Below are 20,544 nucleotides of genomic sequence, written 5' to 3'. Positions count from 1 at the left end.
AGGAGTGTATTGATATTTACAGGCAGTGCCCAGGAGGGTATTGATATTAACAGGGATTACCCAGCAGTGTCTGGATATTTACAGGGAATACCCAGGAGTGTATTGATATTAACAGGAAATATCCAGGGATGTATTGATATTTACAGGGAATACGAAGGGATGTATTGATACTTACAGGGAATACCCAGGGAAGTATTGATATTTACAGGGAATACCCAAGAGTGTATTTATATTTACAGGCAGTCCCCAGGAATGTGTTGAAAAAAACAGGCAGTGCTGAGGAGCATATTTTCCGGCAGTGCCCAGGAGTGTGTTGATATTTACAGGGATTACCCCGGAGTGTATCAATATTTACAGGCAGTGCCCAGGAATGTATTTATATTTACAGGCAGTGCCCAGGAGTTTATTGATATTTACAGACAGTACTCAGGAATGTATTACTATTTACAGGCAGTGCCCAGGAGTGAATTGATATTTACAGGCAGTGCCCAGGAGTGTATTGATATTTACAGGCAGTGCCCAGGAGTGTATTGATATTTACAGGCAGTGCCCAGGAGTGAATTGATATTTATAGGCAGTGCCCAGGAGTGTATTGATATTTACAGACAGTACCAAGGAATGTATTAATATTTACAGGCAGTGCCCAGGAGTGAATTGATATTTACAGGCAGTACCCAGGAATGTATTAATATTTACAGGCAGTGCCCAGGAGTGTATTGATATTTATAGGCAGTACCCAGGAGTGAATTGATATTTACAGACAGTACCCAGGAATGTATTAATATTTACAGGCAGTGCCCAGGAGTGAATTGATATATACAGGCAGTACCCAGGAATGTATTAATATTTACAGGCAGTGCCCAGCAGTGTATTGATATTTACAGACAGTACCCAGGAATGTATTAATATTTACAGACAGTGCCCAGGAGTGTATTGATATTTATAGGCAGTACCCAGGAGTGAATTGATATTTACAGGCAGTGCCCAGGAGTGTATTGATATTTAAAGGCAGTGCCCAGGAGTGTATTGATATTTACAGGCAGTGCCCAGGAGTGTATTGATATTGACAGACAGTGCCCAGGAAAGTATTAATATTTACAGGCAGTGCCCAGGAGTGAATTGATATTTACAGGCAGTGCCCACGAGTGTATTGATATTTACAGGCAGTGCCCAGGAGTGTATTGATATTTACAGGCAGTGCCCAGGAGTGTATTGATATTTACAGGCAGTGCCCAGGAGTGTATTGATATTTACAGGCAGTGCCCAGGAGTGTATTGATATTTACAGGCAGTACGAGGAGTGTATTGATATTTACAGACAGTACCCAGGTGTGTATTGATATTTACAGACAGTACCCAGGTGTGTATTGATATTTACAGACAGTACCCAGGCGTGTATTGATATTTACAGACAGTACCCAGGTGTGTATTGATATTTACAGACAGTACCCAGGTGTGTATTGATATTTACAGACAGTACCCAGGAGTGTATTGATATTTACAGACAGTACCCAGGAGTGTATTGATATTTACAGACAGTACCCAGGAATGTATTAATATTTATGGGAAGTACTCAGGAGTGTATTGATATTTACAGGGAATACCCAGGAGTGTATTGATATTTACAGACAGTACTCAGGAGTGTATTGATATTTACAGACAGTGCCCAGGAATGTATTAATATTTACAGGCAGTACTCAGGAGTGTATTGATATTTACAGGGAATACCCTGAGTGTATTAATATTTACAGGCAGTACTCAGGAGTGTATTGATATTTACAGGGATTACCCAGGAGTGTATTGATATTTGCGGACAGTACTCAGGAGTGTATTGATATTTACAGACAGTACCCAGGAATGTATTGATATTTACAGGCAGTGCCCAGGAGTGTATTGATATTTACAGGGAATACCCAGGAGTGTATTGATATTTACAGGCAGTGCCCAGGAGTGTATTGATATTTACAGGCAGTGCCCAGGAGTGTATTGATATTTACAGGGAATACCCAGGAGTGTATTGATATTTACAGGCAGTGCCCAGGAGTGTATTGATATTTACAGGCAGTGCCCAGGAGTGTATTGATATTTACAGGCAGTGCCCAGGAGTGTATTGATATTTACAGGCAGTGCCCAGGAGTGTATTGATATTTACAGGGAATACCCAGGAGTGTATTGATATTTACAGGCAGTGCCCAGGAGTGTATTGATATTTACAGGCAGTGCCCAGGAGTGTATTGATATTTACAGGGAATACCCAGGAGTGTATTGATATTTACAGGCAGTGCCCAGGAGTGTATTGATATTTACAGACAGTACCCAGGAGTGTATTGATATTTACAGGCAGTGCCCAGGTGTGTATTGATATTTACAGGGAATACGCAGGAGTGTATTGATATTTACAGGCAGTGCCCAGGGGTTTATTGATATTTACAGGGAATACCCAGGAGTGTATTGATATTTACAGACAGTACCCAGGAGTGTATTGATATTTACAGACAGTACCCAGGAATGTATTAATATTTATGGGAAGTACTCAGGAGTGTATTGATATTTACAGGGAATACCCAGGAGTGTATTGATATTTACAGACAGTACTCAGGAGTGTATTGATATTTACAGACAGTGCCCAGGAATATATTAATATTTACAGGCAGTACTCAGGAGTGTATTGATATTTACAGGGAATACCCTGAGTGTATTAATATTTACAGGCAGTACTCAGGAGTGTATTGATAGTTACAAGCAGTACCCAGGAGTGTATTGATAGTTACAGGCAGTGCCCAGGAGTGTATTGATATTTACAGACAGTACCCAGGAGTGTATTGATATTTACAGAAAGCATTCAGGAGTGTACCTGTATTTACAGTGAGTATCCAGGAGTGTATTGATATTTACCTGCAGTACTCAGGAGTGTATTGATACTTACTGGGAATACACAGGAGTGTATTGATGTTTACAGGCAGTGCTGTCGTGTGTATTCATATTGACAGAGAACATCCCGGAGTGTGTTGATAATTACAGAGAGTACCCAGGATTACATTGTTATTTACAGAGAGTGTCCAGAAGTGCATTAATATTTACAGCGAGCACCCAGACATGTATTGGGCAGCACGGTAGCACAAGTGGATAGCATTGTGGCTTCACAGCACCACGGTCCCAGGTTCGATTCCCCGCTGTGTTGCTGTCTGTGCGGAGTCTGCATGTTCTTTCCGTGTCTGCGTGGGTTTCCTCCGGGTGCTCTGGTTTCCAACCACAGTCCAAAGATGTGCAAGTTAGGTGGATTGGCCATGCTAAATTTCCCTTAGTGACCAAAAAGGTTAGGAGGGGTTATTAGGTTACGAGGATAGGGAGGATGTGAGGGCTTAGGTGGGTCGGTGCTGACTCGATTGGCAGAATGGCCTCCTTCTGCACTGTATGTTCTATGTTCTATTGATATTTACAGAGAGTATCCAGGAGTGTATTGATATTTACAGAGATTACCCAGGAGTGTTTGATATTTACAGAGAGTATCCAGGAGTGTATTGATGTTTACAGAGATTACCCAGGAGTGTATAGAAATTTACAGAGTATCCAGGAGTGTATTGATGTTTACAGAGATTACCCAGGAGTGTATAGAAATTTACAGAGAGTATCCAGGAGTGTATTGATGTTTACAGAGATTACCCAGGAGTGTATTGATATTTACAGAGAGTATCCAGGAGTGTATTGATGTTTACAGAGAGTATCCAGGAGTGCCTGGATATTTACAGGCAGTACCCAGGATGGTAATGATATTTACAGGCAGTGCTCAGCAGTTTATTGATGTTTGCAGTGAGTATCCAGGTGGGTGTTGATATTTACAGACAGTACTCGGGAGTGTGTTAATATTTAGAGGGAGTACCCAGGATTGTCTTTGTATTGACAGTGAGTTCCAATCAGCGCATTGATATTTATAGAGAATACGCAGGAGTGTATTGATATTTACAGAGAATACCCAGGAGTGTATTGATATTTACAGAGAATACCCAGGAGTGTATTGATATTTCCAGTTAGAAACCAGGAGTGTATTGATATTTCCAGTTGGAAGCCAGGAGTGTATTGATATTTACAGAGAGTACCCAGGAGTGTATTGATATTTACAGGCAGTGCCCAGGAGTGTATTGATATTTACAAGCAGTGCCCAGGAGTGTATTGACATTTACAGACAGTGCCCAGATGTGTATTGATATTTACAGACTGTACTCAGGAGCATATTGATATTTACAAGCAGTGCCCAGGAGTGTATTGATATTTACAAGCAGTGCCCAGGAGTGTATTGATATTTACAGAGAGTACCCAGGAGTGTATTGATATTTACAGACAGTGCCCAGGAGTGTATTGATATTTACAGACAGTGCCCAGATGTATATTGATATTTACAGACTGTACTCAGGGGCATATTTATATTTACAGGGATTACCCAGGAGTGTATTGATATTTACAGGGAGTGCCCAGGAGTGTATTGATATTTACAGAGAATACCCAGGATTGTATTGATATTTCCAGTTAGAAACCAGGGGCGAAATTCTCCGTTATCGGCGGAAACTCCGCCGATTGGCGCAAAAAACGGCGCAAATCCCACTTGCGTCACGTCATAAAAATGGGCCGATAGTCTGCGGCCCGAAATGGGCTAGCAGCGACGTAACGGGATCCGCGCTTGCGCAGTGGTTCACGCCGTGCAGCGTCATACGCGCTGCACGGCGTGACGGCTCATAAGGCCGCGCAGCTCCCCCCCACCCGACCGGAACACCCGACCGCAACACCCGACTTGATGGCTGGCCGTCGCTCAGCCCCGAGGTTCGAGTCACGCGACGTGGAGGCGCTCCTGGACGCGGTGGAGCAGAGGAGGGATGCCCTGTATCCCGGGCACGGCCGCAGAGTTGCTCCACGCCACAGCCGGCGTCTGTGGAGGGAGGTGGCAGAGGCCGTCACCGCTGTGGCCCTAACACCACGGACAGGCACCCAGTGCCACAAGAAGGTGAACGACCTCGTCAGAGCAGGCAGGGTGAGCCTCCCCCATATCCCCCATATCCCCCCTCCCCCAAATCCCCCCTCCCCCATATCCCCCCTCCCCCATATCCCCCATATTCCCCCCTCCCCCATATCCCCCCTCCCCCATATCCCCCCTCCCCCATATCCCCCATATCCCCCCTCCCCCATATCCCCCATATTCCCCCATCCCCCATATCCCCCCTCCCCCATATCCCCCATATCCCCCCCTCCCCCATATCCCCCATATTCCCCCCTCCCCCATATCCCCCATATCCCCCCTCCCCATATCCCCCATATCCCCCCCTCCCCCATATCCCCCCCTCCCCATATCCCCCTCCCCCATATTCCCCCCTCCCCCATATCCCCCCTCCCCCATATCCCCCATATTCCCCCCTCCCCCATATCCCCCATATCCCCCCTCCCCCATATCCCCCCCTCCCCCATATCCCCCCTCCCCCATATCCCCCATATCCCCAAGTGAATCCAGCCCTAACCTTAACCACTGCAATGCACGCGCAACCGATGGCGTGCATTCATATACCTGCCTAACACTGTTGCCTTTTACCCCTGCCACCACCCCCCCCCCCCCCCCCCCCAGGAGAAGCGCGCACACAACAATAGGGAGCATGTGAGGACTGGAGGAGGGCCCGCTGATGAGAGGCCACTGACTGTACACGAGGAAAGGGCCCTGGAACTGGCTGGCGGACCTGAGGACCGGGAGGTTGCTGATGCAGAGGTCGGGGCCCCACGAGCAAGTGAGCCACCAACAGCCCGTCCCCATATCCCCCCTCCCCTATATCCCCCTCCCCGTATCACCTGATCACTGCCTGATGTCTAACCATGCATGCTTCATTGTGTATCGCAGGACCAAACGTCCAGGCACCCATCCCCGCAGATGCAGACCGCCTGCAGGATGCCCCTCGGAGACCACAGGAGACGGAGAGACCCGCACCCTCCAGCATGCGACGCCCGCAGGATGCCCCTCGGAGACCACAGGAGACGGAGAGACCCGCACCCTCCAGCATGCGACGCCCGCAGGATGCCCCTCGCACACCACGGGAGACGGAGAGACCTGGAGCAACAGGGAGACGACACCCCCGTCACGTGCGGGAGCGACCACCCAGCGATGAGGGGGGCAGCCACAGGTCCCCGTCACATCCGAGCCAGGACACCACTACCCAGGACACCACTATCCAGGACACCCCTACCCGGGACACCACTACCCAGGACACCCCTACCCGGGACACCACTACCCGGGACAGCACTACCCGGGACAGCACTACCCGGGACAGCACTACCCGGGACAGCACTACCCAGGACACCCCTACCCGGGAAGACGAAATACCGGACAGTGACTCAGAGTGGATGGGTGGAGACGAACCCCCACCCCAAAGTGCCATGGACTCAGAGTGGGACGAAGAGCACGACACAACGCCACTGCTGTCACCAACACCCTCCACCATCGCAGAAACACTCACCACGGTTGGGCACTTTAGTGATGAGGCGTCTGGTACACTCACTGGTGCGCACAACACAGCCGTCCCGGTACAGCAGGTGGAGGTAGGAGCAGCAGAGGGACCGGGCGGTCGGAGGGCAGCCCAGGCCAAGCGATCATCTGCCACCCAGATGGATCCCGGGTTCCTGCAGTTACCACACCCACACATAGATCCGATGCAACCACTGACACGGAGACGAGCGAATAGGGTGACGGGTGGCTTGCGGCGGCTGCGGTCGCAGGTGGAGGAGTCCACCCGCGTCCAGGAGCTGGGAGTGGTCCCGGTCATGCGTGCCACCCAGGCTGACACCGCACGGGTGGCGTCCGCGGTGGAGGCAATGGGTGCGACGGTGTCAGACATGGGGAACGGTTTGCAAGGCCTGGGGCCTTCCGTGCAGGCGGCGTCTGTGGCCCAGGAAATGGCTGCCCTCTCACCGGAGGCCATGAGCCAGTGCCAGCGCCAGATGGCAGAGGCGCTCAACCCCATAGCCCAGTCTCAGCACGCCATAGCCCAGTCTCAGCAGGCCATGGCCCAGTCTCAGCAGGCCATGGCCCAGTCTCAGCAGGCCATAGCCCAGTCTCTGCAGGCCATGGCCCAGTCTCTGCAGGCCATGGCCCAGTCTCAGCAGGCCATCGCTGAGGGCATCGGTGCCAGTGGCCATGTGTGAGCTGGCGTCGCACTGTCGCAGACAGGGTTCGACAACTCCCTGGGCTCCATGGCTGCAAACCTGCAGACCCCTGTCGATACCAGCACGGGCCTCCAGGACTGGCAGCGCCAGATGTTGGGGGCGCGTCGGATGGCCAGTCCGTTCGCATCCCCCACCCATGTAGAGGCCTGGGGGCCATCGGGCACCCCGAGGGAGGAGGAGGTGGTGTGGTCCGTCCCGGCTCCCTCTGTAGGGGAGGTCCCGGTACACCGCGACACCTCGGCCTCCCCCCCTTCCGTCCCAGGTGCATCGGGTGGGCAACGGGCAGGACAGGCTGGCAGCTCGCCATCCCAGTCGCCCGGGCCGCAGCCTGGCCCATCTAGGCCAGGACGCCCCAGGAAACGGCCGCCAAAGGGATCCAGTGTCAGAGGGCAGGAATCACAGGAGTCCACCTCCAGTTCTGCTGTACCGTCTGGGGAACCACGTAGACGTAGTCAAAGGGCCCGTAAGGCCAAACAATTAGACACTGAGTAAGTTGGCACGGGTGCAGGGCACAGATGAGTTTTAGGCGCTAGGGCACGTGCATGAACTCCTTTGGTTATTAAAGTCAATGTTACACCTACCGAAGCTGCCTTTGTGCTCTGTCCAAAGTGTGCGGGGGTGTCATGTACGTTGAGCGCAAGTGTGTGTGTGAGGGGTGGTCTTACCTCAGCCCCAGGTGAGTCTGCCCCCTTCCCCCTGGGCCGCCATCAACATCCCCCGGGCAGAGGACGGGACCGTGCGCTGCAGTGTCACAGCCGCATGCAGGGATGGTCCGGGTGGATGGTGGTACTGTGGCCATGGGTCAGACATAGTCCAACGATGTAGAGCCAGGAGCTCATCGGAGGCGGGTTGTCATCATTCTCCATGGCCTGCGATAGACACGCGTCCACCCGCAACTGGGTGAGCCCGGCCCGTTGTGCCGCCGGTGGATCGGCAATTGGGGGTGGGGGGGTGGTGTGCATGCGGGTGGGGTGTGTGGGGTTGGGGAGGGGGTTGAGGGTGCTGGGTGGGTGGATGGGTGGGGGGTGTGGGTGGTCGGCTGTTGTCATGGTGTGCGGTCTGTGGCCATACTACCCGATTCCCACGCCCATCTAGTCAGTGAAGCGGGCGTCTATCAGTCTGTCCCGTGCCCGCTGGGCCAGCCGGTAACGGTGGACAGCCACCCGTCTGTGTCTACCCCGTCTGCCCTGACCATTGCCCCCATCCCCCTCATCTGGGGAGGACTGGGCCTCTTCCTGCTGCTCCTCCACTCCGCCCTCCTCTGCCTGCGGCACATCGCCCCTCTGCTGGGCTATGTTGTGCAGGACGCAGCACACCACAATGATGCGGCCGACCCTATCTGACCGATACTGGAGGGCGCCCCCAGAGAGGTCCAGGCACCTGAAACGCATCTTCAGCACGCCAAAGCACCTCTCGATCACTCCCCTTGTCGCTACATGGGCATCATTGTAGCGGTTCTCCGCCTCATTGCGTGGCCTCCGTATAGGCGTCATCAGCCACGATCGCAATGGGTAGCCCCTGTCGCCCAGCAACCAGCCCCTCAGCCGGGGATGGCGTCCCTCGTACATGCCGGGGATGGATGACCGCGACAACACGAATGAGTCGTGTACACTGCCTGGGTGACGGGCGCAGACGTGCAGGATCATCATGCGGGGGTCGCAGACCACCTGTACGTTCATCGAATAGGTCCCCTTCCTATTAGTGAACACGGCCCTGTTATCTGCAGGTGGCCGCACGGCGACGTGCATCCCATCGATCGCGCCCTGGACCATGGGGAACCCGGCAATGGCAGAGAAGCCCACGGCCCGGGCATCTTGGCTGGCCCGGTCCACGGGGAAGCGGATGTAGCGGTGCACCATGGCATAAAGGGCATCTGTCACTGCCCGGATGCACCGATGCACCGATGTCTGCGATATGCCGGACAGGTCCCCACTCGGTGCCTGGAATGACCCCGTTGCATAAAAGTTCAGGGCCACCGTAACCTTGACGGACACGGGGAGAGGGTGTCCCCCGCCAGTGCCACGCGGTGACAGCTGTGCCAGCAGATGGCAGATGTGTGCCACGGTTTCCCGGCTCATCCGGAGTCTCCTCCTGCATTCCCGGTCCGTGAGGTCCTGGTATGACTGCCGGGGCCGGTACACACGGGGCGCCCTCGGGTGCCTCCGTTGCCGTGGGGCCGCGACGTCCTCCTCCCCCTCCTCGTCCTGTCGGTCAGGTGTCCCTCCAGCCTGGGCGGCTGCTGCCACCACGGCGGCCAACATCGCTGGATGGTCTGAAAACATGACGGCCTGCTGGGGGGGAGGGGAACGACGACATGTCATCATTGCCCATATCCCCTCCTCCCCCCAGCCAGGTGGCATGGACCGCATGGGTCCAACTGTTGGAGGCTGGCACCTGGCCAGGTGGACCAACTCATTTGCCCTCCCATCACCCACCCCAGCACGGACCCCCCCCCAACCCCCAACCTCCACCCCGGCACGGACCCCCTCCCCAACCCCCAACCTCCACCCCGGCACGGACCCCCCCCCCAACCTCCACCCCGGCACGGACCCCCTCCCCAACCTCCACCCCGGCACGGACCCCCTCCCCAACCTCCACCCCAGCACGGACCCCCCCCCCAACCCCCAACCTCCATCCCGGCACGGACCCCCTCCCCAACCTCCACCCCAGCACGGACCCCCCCCCAACCCCCAACCTCCACCCCGGCACGGACCCCCTCCCCAACCTCCACCCCGGCACGGACCCCCTCCCCAACCTCCACCCCAGCACGGACCCCCCCCCCCACCAACCCCCAACCTCCATCCCGGCACGGACCCCCTCCCCAACCTCCACCCCAGCACGGACCCCCCCCCAACCCCAAACCTCCACCCCGGCACGGACCCCCTCCCCAACCTCCACCCCGGCACGGACCCCCTCCCCAACCCCCAACCTCCACCCCGGCACGGACCCCCCCCCCAACCTCCACCCCGGCACGGACCCCCTCCCGGCACTCCCCCGGAGCCCAACCTACTCTAACCACCCCGCTCCCACGGCCGCACACACACACACACAAGCCGAGACACACCTCTCCTCAGGCAATCAGTCTGCGGCCACGCCATTTCCTGCCCAGAGCCAACCCCCCAGGCCGTCACTCACCTCCTCGCTGGTCGGCGTGAGCCTGGAGCACCGGGTCACGCCGATGAAAAGGAGGTTTGAATCACGTCGACGTGAACGGTCATCACGTCGACGGGACTTCGGCCCATCCGAAAGGGAGAATATCGGCAGGCCGAAAATCGGCTGCCTTGCGCAGACCCGTGACATTCTCCGCGGCAGCGGCGCCATTAACGCCCCGCCGACTTTTCTCCCTTCGGAGACTTCGGCGGGGGCGGGGCCGGGATTCACGGCGGCCAACGGCCATTCTCCGACCCGGCGGGGGGTCGGAGAATGACGCCCCAGGAGTGTATTGATATTTCCAGTTGGAAACCAGGAGTGTATTGATATTTACAGAGAGTACCCAGGAGTGTATTGATATTTACAAGCAGTGCCCAGGAGTGTATTGATATTTACAGACAGTGCCCAGATGTGTATTGATATTTACGGACTGTACTCAGGAGCATATTGATATTTACAGGGATTACCCCGGAGTGTATTGATATTTACAGGCAGTGCCCAGGAGTGTATTGATATTTACAGGCAGTGCCCAGGAGTGTATTGATATTTACAGGGAATACCCAGGAGTGCATTGATATTTACAGGCAGTGCCCAGGAGTGTATTGATATTTACAGACAGTACCCAGGAGTGTATTGATATTTACAGGGAGTGCCCAGGAGTGTATTGATATTTACAGACAGTGCCCAGGAGTGTATTGATATTTACAGAGAATACCCAGGATTGTATTGATATTTCCAGTTAGAAACCAGGAGTGTATTGATATTTCCAGTTGGAAACCAGGAGTTTATTGATATTTACAGAGAGTACCCAGGAGTGTATTGATATTTACAGAGAATACCCAGGAGTGTATTGATATTTCCAGTTAGAAACCAGGAGTGTATTGATATTTACAGAGAGTACCCAGGAGTGTATTGATATTTACAAGCAGTGCCCAGGAGTGTATTGATATTTACAGACAGTGCCCAGATGTGTATTGATATTTACAGACTGTACTCAGGAGCATATTGATATTTACAGGGATTACCCCGGAGTGTATTGATATTTACAGGCAGTGCCCAGGAGTGTATTGATATTTACAGGCAGTGCCCAGGAGTGTATTGATATTTACAGACAGTGCCCAGATGTGTATTGATATTTACAGACTGTACTCAGGAGCATATTGATATTTACAGGGATTACCCCGGAGTGTATTCATATTTACAGGCAGTGCCCCGGAGTGTATTGATATTTACAGACAGTGCCCAGATGTGTATTGATATTTATAGACTGTACTCAGGAGTATATTGATATTTACAGAGAGTACCCAGGAGTGTATTGATATTTACAGAGAATATCCAGGAGTGTATTGATATTTCCAGTTAGAAACCAGGAGTGTATTGATATTTACAGAGAGTACCCAGGAGTGTATTGATATTTACAAGCAGTGCCCAGGAGTGTATTGATATTTACAGACAATGCCGAGATGTGTATTGATATTTACAGACTGTACTCAGGAGCATATTGATATTTACAGGGATTACCCCGGAGTGTATTGATATTTACAGGCAGTGCCCAGGAGTGTATTGATATTTACAGGCAGTGCCCAGGAGTGTATTGATATTTACAGGCAGTACCCAGGAGTGTATTGATATTTACAGACAGTAACCAGGAGTGTATTGATATTTACAGACTGTACTCAGGAGTGTATTGATATTTACAGACTGTAATCAGGAGTGTATTGATATTTTCAGACAGTACTCAGGAGTGTATTGATATTTCCAGACAGTACTCAGGAGTGTATTGATATTTACAGACAGTACCCAGGAGTGTATTGATATTTACAGGGCTTACCCAGGAGTGTATTGATATTTACAGACAGTACCCAGGAGTGTATTGATATTTACAGACAGTACCCAGGAGTGCATTGATATTTACAGGGATTACCCAGGAGTGTATTGATATTTACAGACAGTACCCAGGAGAGTATTGATATTTACAGACAGTACCCAGGAGTGTATTGATATTTACAGACTGTACTCAGGAATGTATTGATATTTACAGACAGTACCCAGGTGTGTACTGATATTTACAGACAGTACTCAGGAGTGTATTGATATTTACAGACAGTGCCCAGGAGTGTATTGATATTTACAGGGAATACCCAGGAGTGTATTGATATTTACAGGGATTATCCAGGAGTGTATTGATATTTACAGACAGTAACAGGAGTGTATTGATATTTACAGACTGTACTCAGGAGTGTATTGATATTTTCAGACAGTACTCAGGAGTGTATTAATATTTACAAACAGTACTCAGGAGCATATTGATATTTACAGGGATTACCCCGGAGTTCATTGATATTTACAGGCAGTGCCCAGGAGTTTATTGATATTTACAGGCAGTGCCCAGGAGTGTATTGATATTTACAGGCAGTGCCCAGATGTGTATTGATATTTACAGACTGTACTCAGGAGCATATTGATATTTACAGGGATTACCCCGAAGTGTATTGATATTTACAGGCAGTGCCCCGGAGTGTATTGTTATTTACAGACAGTGCCCAGATGGGTATTGATATTTATAGACTGTACTCAGGAGTATATTGATATTTACAGAGAGTACCCAGGAGTGTATTGATATTTACAGAGAATACCCAGGAGTGTATTGATATTTACAAGCAGTGCCCAGGAGTGTATTGATATTTACAGACAATGCCGAGATGTGTATTGATATTTACAGACTGTACTCAGGAGCATATTGATATTTACAGGGATTACCCCGGAGTGTATTGATATTTACAGGCAGTGCCCATGAGTGTATTGATATTTACAGGCAGTGCCCAGGAGTGTATTGATATTTACAGGCAGTGCCCAGGAGTGTATTGATATTTACAGACATACCCAGGAGTGTATTGATATTTACAGACAGTAACCAGGAGTGTATTGATATTTACAGACTGTACTCAGGAGTGTATTGATATTTACAGACTGTAATCAGGAGTGTATTGATATTTTCAGACAGTACTCAGGAGTGTATTGATATTTACATACAGTACTCAGGAGTGCATTGATATTTACAGACAGTACCCAGGAGTGTATTGATATTTACAGGGATTACCCAGGAGTGAATTGATATTTACAGACAGTACCCAGGAGTGTATTGATATTTACAGACAGTACCCAGGAGTGCATTGATATTTACAGCGATTACCCAGGAGTGTATTGATATTTACAGACAGTACCCAGGAGAGTATTGATATTTACAGACAGTACCCAGGAGTGTATTGATATTTACAGACTGTACTCAGGAGTGTATTGATATTTACAGACAGTACCCAGGTGTGTATTGATATTTACAGACAGTACTCAGGAGTGTATTGATATTTACAGACAGTGCCCAGGAGTGTTTTGATATTTACAGGGAATACCCAGGAGTGTATTGATATTTACAGGGATTACCCAGGAGTGTATTGATATTTACAGGGATTACCCAGGAGTGTATTGATATTTACAGACTGAACTCAGGAGTGTATTGATATTTTCAGACAGTACCCAGGAGTGCATTGATATTTACAGCGATTACCCAGGAGTGTATTGATATTTACAGACAGTACCCAGGAGAGTATTGATATTTACAGACAGTAACAGGAGTGTATTGATATTTACAGGCTGTACTCAGAAGTGTATTGATATTTTCAGACAGTACTCAGGAGTGTATTGATATTTACAAACAGTACTCAGGAGTGTATTGATATTTACAGGGAATACCCAGGAGTGTATTGATATTTACAGGGATTACCCAGGAGTGTATTGATATTTACAGACTGTACTCAGGAGTGTATTGATATTTTCAGACAGTACTCAGGAGTGTATTGATATTTACAGGGAATACCCTGAGTGTATTGATATTTACAGACAGTACCCAGGAATGTATTAATATTTACAGGCAGTACTCAGGAGTGTATTGATATTTACAGGGGATACCCAGGAGTGTATTGATAATTGCGATCAGTACTCAGGAGTATATTGATATTTACAGGCAATGCCCAGGAGTGTATTGATATTTACAGACAGTACCCAGGAATGTATTGATATTTACAGGCAGTGCCCAGGAGTGTATTGATATTTACAGGGAATACCCAGGACTGTATTGATATTTACAGGCAGTGCTCAGGAGTGTATTGATATTTACAGGCAGTGCCCAGGAGTGTATTGATATTTACAGGGAATACCCAGTAGTGTATTGATAGTTACAAGCATTGCCCAGGAGTGTATTGATATTTACAGACAGCACCCAGGAGTGTATTGATATTTACAGACAGTACCCAGGAGTGTATTGATATTTACAGACAGTACCCAGGAGTGTATTGATAGTTACAAGCAGTACCCAGGAGTGTATTGATAGTTACAGGCAGTGCCCAGGAGTGTATTGACATTTACAGACAGTACCCAGGAGTGTATTGATATTTACAGATAGCATTCAGGAGTGTACCTGTATTTACAGTGAGTATCCAGGAGTGTATTGATATTTACCTGCAGTACTCAGGTGTGTATTGATACTTACTGGGAATACACAGGAGTGTATTGATGTTTACAGGCAGTGCTGTCGTGTGTATTCATATTGACAGAGAACATCCCGGAGTGTGTTGATAATTACAGAGAGTACCCAGGATTACATTGTTATTTACAGAGAGTGTCCAGAAGTGCATTAATATTTACAGCGAGCACCCAGACGTGTATTGGGCAGCACGGTAGCACAAGTGGATAGCATTGTGGCTTCACAGCACCACGGTCCCAGGTTCGATTCCCCGCTGTGTTGCTGTCTGTGCGGAGTCTGCATGTTCTTTCCGTGTCTGCGTGGGTTTCCTCCGGGTGCTCCGGTTTCCAACCACAGTCCAAAGATGTGCAAGTTAGGTGGATTGGCCATGCTAAATTTCCCTTAGTGACCAAAAAGGTTAGGAGGGGTTATTAGGTAAGGGGATAGGGAGGATGTGAGGGCTTAGGTGGGTCGGTGCTGACTCGATGGGCTGAATGGCCTCCTTCTGCACTGTATGTTCTATGTTCTATTGATATTTACAGAGAGTATCGAGGAGTGTATTGATATTTACAGAGAGTATCCAGGAGTGTATTGATATTTACAGAGATTACCCAGGAGTGTTTGATATTTACAGAGAGTATCCAGGAGTGTATTGATGTTTACAGAGATTACCGAGGTGTGTATAGAAATTTACAGAGAGTATCCAGGAGTGTATTGATGTTTACAGAGATTACCCAGGAGTGTATTGATATTTACAGAGAGTATCCAGGAGTGTATTGATGTTTACAGAGAGTATCCAGGAGTGCCTGGATATTTACAGGCAGTACCCAGGATGGTAATGATATTTACTGGCAGTGCCCAGCAGTTTATTGATGTTTGCAGTGAGTTTCCAGGTGGGTGTTGATATTTACAGACAGTACTCGGGAGTGTATTAATATTTAGAGGGAGTACCCAGGATTGTCTTTGTATTGACAGTGAGTTCCAATTAGCGCATTGATATTTATAGAGAATACGCAGGAGTGTATTGATATTTACAGAGAATACCCAGGAGTGTATTGATATTTACAGAGAATACCCAGGAGTGTATTGATATTTCCAGTTAGAAACCAGGAGTGTATTGATATTTACAGAGAGTACCCAGGAGTGTATTGATATTTACAGGCAGTGCCCAGGAGTGTATTGATATTTACAGGGAATACCCAGGAGTGTATTGATATTTACAAGCAGTGCCCAGGAGTGTATTGACATTTACAGACAGTGCCCAGATGTGTATTGATATTTACAGACTGTATTCAGGAGCATATTGATATTTACAAGCAGTGCCCAGGAGTGTATTGATATTTACAGAGAATACCCAGGAGTGTATTGATATATACAGAGAATACCCAGGAGTGTATTGATATTTCCAGTTAGAAACCAGGAGTGTATTGATATTTCCAGTTGGAAACCAGGAGTGTATTGATATTTACAGAGAGTACCCAGGAGTGTATTGATATTTACAGGCAGTGCCCAGGAGTGTATTGATATTTACAAGCAGTGCCCAGGAGTGTATTGACATTTACAGCCAGTGCCCAGATGTGTATTGATATTTACAGACTGTATTCAGGAGCATATTGATATTTACAAGCAGTGCCCAGGAGTGTATTGATATTTACAGAGAGTACCCAGGAGTGTATTGATATTTACAAGCAGTGCCCAGGAGTGTATTGACATTTACAGCCAGTGCCCAGATGTGTATTGATATTTACAGACTGTATTCAGGAGCATATTGATATTTACAAGCAGTGCCCAGGAGTGTATTGATATTTACAGAGAGTACCCAGGAGTGTATTGATATTTACAGGCAGTGCCCAGGAGTGTATTGATATTTACAGAGAGTACCCAGGAGTGTATTGATATTTACAGACAGTGCCCAGGAGTGTATTGATATTTACAGAGAGTACCCAGGAGTGTATTGATAGTTACAAGCAGTGCCCAGGAGTGTATTGATATTTACTGACAGTGCCCAGATGTGTATTGATATTTACAGACTGTACTCAGGAGCATATTGATATTTACAGGGATTACCCAGGAGTGTATTGATATTTACAGGGAGTGCCCAGGAGTGTATTGATATTTACAGAGAATACCCAGGAGTGTATTGATATTTCCAGTTAGAAACCAGGAGTGCATTGATATTTCCAGTTGGAAACCAGGAGTGTATTGATATTTACAGAGAGTACCCAGGAGTGTATTGATATTTACAGAGAATACCCAGGAGTGTATTGATATTTCCTGTTCGAAACCAGGAGTGTATTGATATTTACAGACAGTGCCCAGATGTGTATTGATATTTACAGACTGTACTCAGGAGCATATTGATATTTACAGGGATTACCCCGGAGTGTATTGATATTTACAGGCAGTGCCCAGGAGTGTATTGATATTTACAGGCAGTGCTCAGGAGTGTATTGATATTTACAGACAGTGCCCAGATGTGTATTGATATTTACAGATTGTACTCAGGAGCATATTGATATTTACAGGGATTACCCCGGAGTGTATTGATATTTACAAGCAGTGCCCAGGAGTGTATTGATATTTACAGAGAGTACCCAGGAGTGTATTGATATTTACAGGCAGTGCCCAGGAGTGTATTGATATTTACAGACAGTACTCAGGAGTGTATCGATATTTACAGGCAGTGCCAATGAGTGTATTGATATTTACAGACAGTACTCAGGAGTGTATTGATATTTATAGGCAGTACTCAGGAATGTATTGATATTTCCAGACAGTACTCATGAGTGTATTGATATTTACAGACAGTACTCAGGAGTGTATCGATATTTACAGACAGTGCCAATGAGTGTATTGATATTTACAGACAGTACTGAGGAGTGCATTGATATTTACAGACAGTACTCAGGAGTGTATCGATATTTACAGACAGTGCCAATGAGTGTATTGATATTTACAGACAGTACTCAGGAGTGTATTGATATTTATAGGCAGTACTCAGGAATGTATTGATATTTCCAGACAGTACTCAGGAGTGTATGGATATTTATAGGCAGTACTCAGGAGTGTATTGATATTTACAGACAGTACTCAGGAGTGTATTGATATTTACAGACAGTACTCAGGAGTGTATTGATATTTACAGACAGTACTCAGGAGGGTATCGATATTTACAGACAGTGCCAATGAGTGTATTGATATTTACAGACAGTACTCAGGAGTGTATTGATATTTATAGGCAGTACTCAGGAATGTATTGATATTTCCAGACAGTACTCAGGAGTGTATGGATATTTATAGGCAGCACTCAGGAGTGTATTGATATTTACAGACAGTACTCAGGAGTGTATTGATATTTACAGACTGTACTCAGGGGTGTATTGATATTTACAGACAGTACTCAGGAGTGAATTGATATTTACAGGCAGTGCCCAGGAGTGTATTGATATTTACAGGCAGTGCCCAGGAGTGTATTGATATTTACAAGCAGTGCCCAGGAGTGTATTGACATTTACAGACAGTGCCCAGATGTGTATTGATAATTACAGACAGTACCCAGGAGTGTATTGATATTTTCAGACAGTACTCAGGAATGTATTGATATTTACAGACAGTACTCAGGAGTGTATTGATATTTACAGACAGTACTCAGGAGTGAATTGATATTTACAGGCAGTGCCCTGGAGTGTATTGATATTAACAGGCAGTGCCCAGGAGTGTATTGATATTTACAAGCAGTTTCCAGGAGTGTATTGACATTTACAGACAGTGCCCAGATGTGTATTGATATTTACAGACAGTACCCAGGGGTGTATTGATATTTACAAGCAGTGCCCAGGAGTGTATTGATATTTACAGACAGTGCCCAGATGTGTATTGATACTTACAGACTGTACTCATGAGCATATTGATATTTACAGGGATTACCCAGGAGTGTATTGATATTTACAGGGAGTGCCCAGGAATGTATTGATATTTATAGAGAGTACCCAGGAGTGTATTGATATTTACAGGCAATGCCCAGGAGTGTATTGATATTTACAGAGAATACCCAGGAGTGTATTGATATTTACAGAGAATACCCAGGAGTGTATTGATATTTCCAGTTAGAAACCAGGAGTGTATTGATATTTACAGAGAGTACCCAGGAGTGTATTGATATTTACAAGCAGTGCCCAGGAGTGTATTGATATTTACAGACAATGCCCAGATGTGTATTGATATTTACAGACTGTACTCAGGAGCATATTGATATTTACAGGGATTACCCCGGAGTGTATTGATATTTACAGGCAGTGCCCAAGAGTGTTTTGATATTTACAGGCAGTGCCCAGGAGTGTATTGATATTTATAGGCAGTTCCCAGGAGTGTATTGATATTTACAGACAGTACCCAGGAGTGTATTGATATTTACAGACTGTACCCAGGAGTGTATTGATATTTACAGACAGTACTCAGGAGTGTATGGATATTTATAGACAGTACTCAGGAATGTATTGATATTTACAGCGATTACCCAGGAGTGTATTGATATTTACAGACAGTCCCCAGGAGTGTATTGATATTTACAGACAGTTCCCAGGAATGTATTGATATTTACAGGGATTACCCAGGAGTGTATTGATATTTACAGACAGTACCCAGTGGTGGATTGATATTTACAGACTGTACTCAGGAGTGTATTGATATTTACAGACAGTACTCAGGAGTGTGTTGATATTTACAGACAGTACTCAGGAGTGTATTGATATTTACAGACAGTATCCAGGAGTGTATTGATATTTATAGACAGTACTCAGGAGTGTATTGATATTTATAGGCAGTACTCCGGAGTGTATTGATATTTACAGACAGTACTCAGGAGTGTATTGATATTTACAGACAGTACTCAGGAGTGTATTGATATTTACAGACAGGACTCAGGAATGTATTGATATTTACAGACAGTACTCAGGAGTGTATTGATATTTACAGACTGTACTCAGGAGTGTATTGATATTTACAGTCAGTACCCAGGAGTGTATTGATATTTACAGACAGTACTCAGGTGTGTATTGATATTTACAGACAGTACTCAGGAGTGTATTGATATTTTCAGACAGTACTCAGGAGTGTATTGATATTTACAGACAGCACCCAGGAGTGTATTGATATTTACAGACTGTACTCAGGAGTGTATTGATATTTACAGACAGTACCCAGGAGTGTATTGATACTTACAGACTGTACTCAGGACTGTATTGATATTTACAGACAGCACTCAGGAGTGTATTGATATTTAGAGACAGTACTCAGGAGTGAATTGATATTTACAGACTGTACTCAGGAGTGTATTGATATTTACAGACAGTACCCAGGAGTGTATTGATATGTTCGGACTGTACTCAGGAATGTATTGATATTTACAGACAGTACTCAGGAATGTATTGGTATTTACAGACAGTACCCAGGAGTGAATTGATATTTACAGAGAGTACCCAGGAGTGTATTGATATTTACAGACAGTACTCAGGAGTGAATTGATTTTTACAGACAGTACTCAGGTGTGTATTGATATTTACAGACAGTACTCAGAAGTGTATTGATATTTACAGACAGTACCCAGGAGTGAATTGATATTTACAGACAGTACTCAGGAGTGTCTTGATATTTTCAGACAGTACTCAGTAGTGTATTGATATT

The sequence above is a fragment of the Scyliorhinus torazame genome, chromosome 7 (assembly GCF_047496885.1).
Source record: "Scyliorhinus torazame isolate Kashiwa2021f chromosome 7, sScyTor2.1, whole genome shotgun sequence".
Classification (NCBI taxonomy): domain Eukaryota; kingdom Metazoa; phylum Chordata; class Chondrichthyes; order Carcharhiniformes; family Scyliorhinidae; genus Scyliorhinus; species Scyliorhinus torazame.
The sequence above is the reverse complement of the archived record's forward strand: the minus strand, read 5'-3'. Positions refer to the sequence as shown.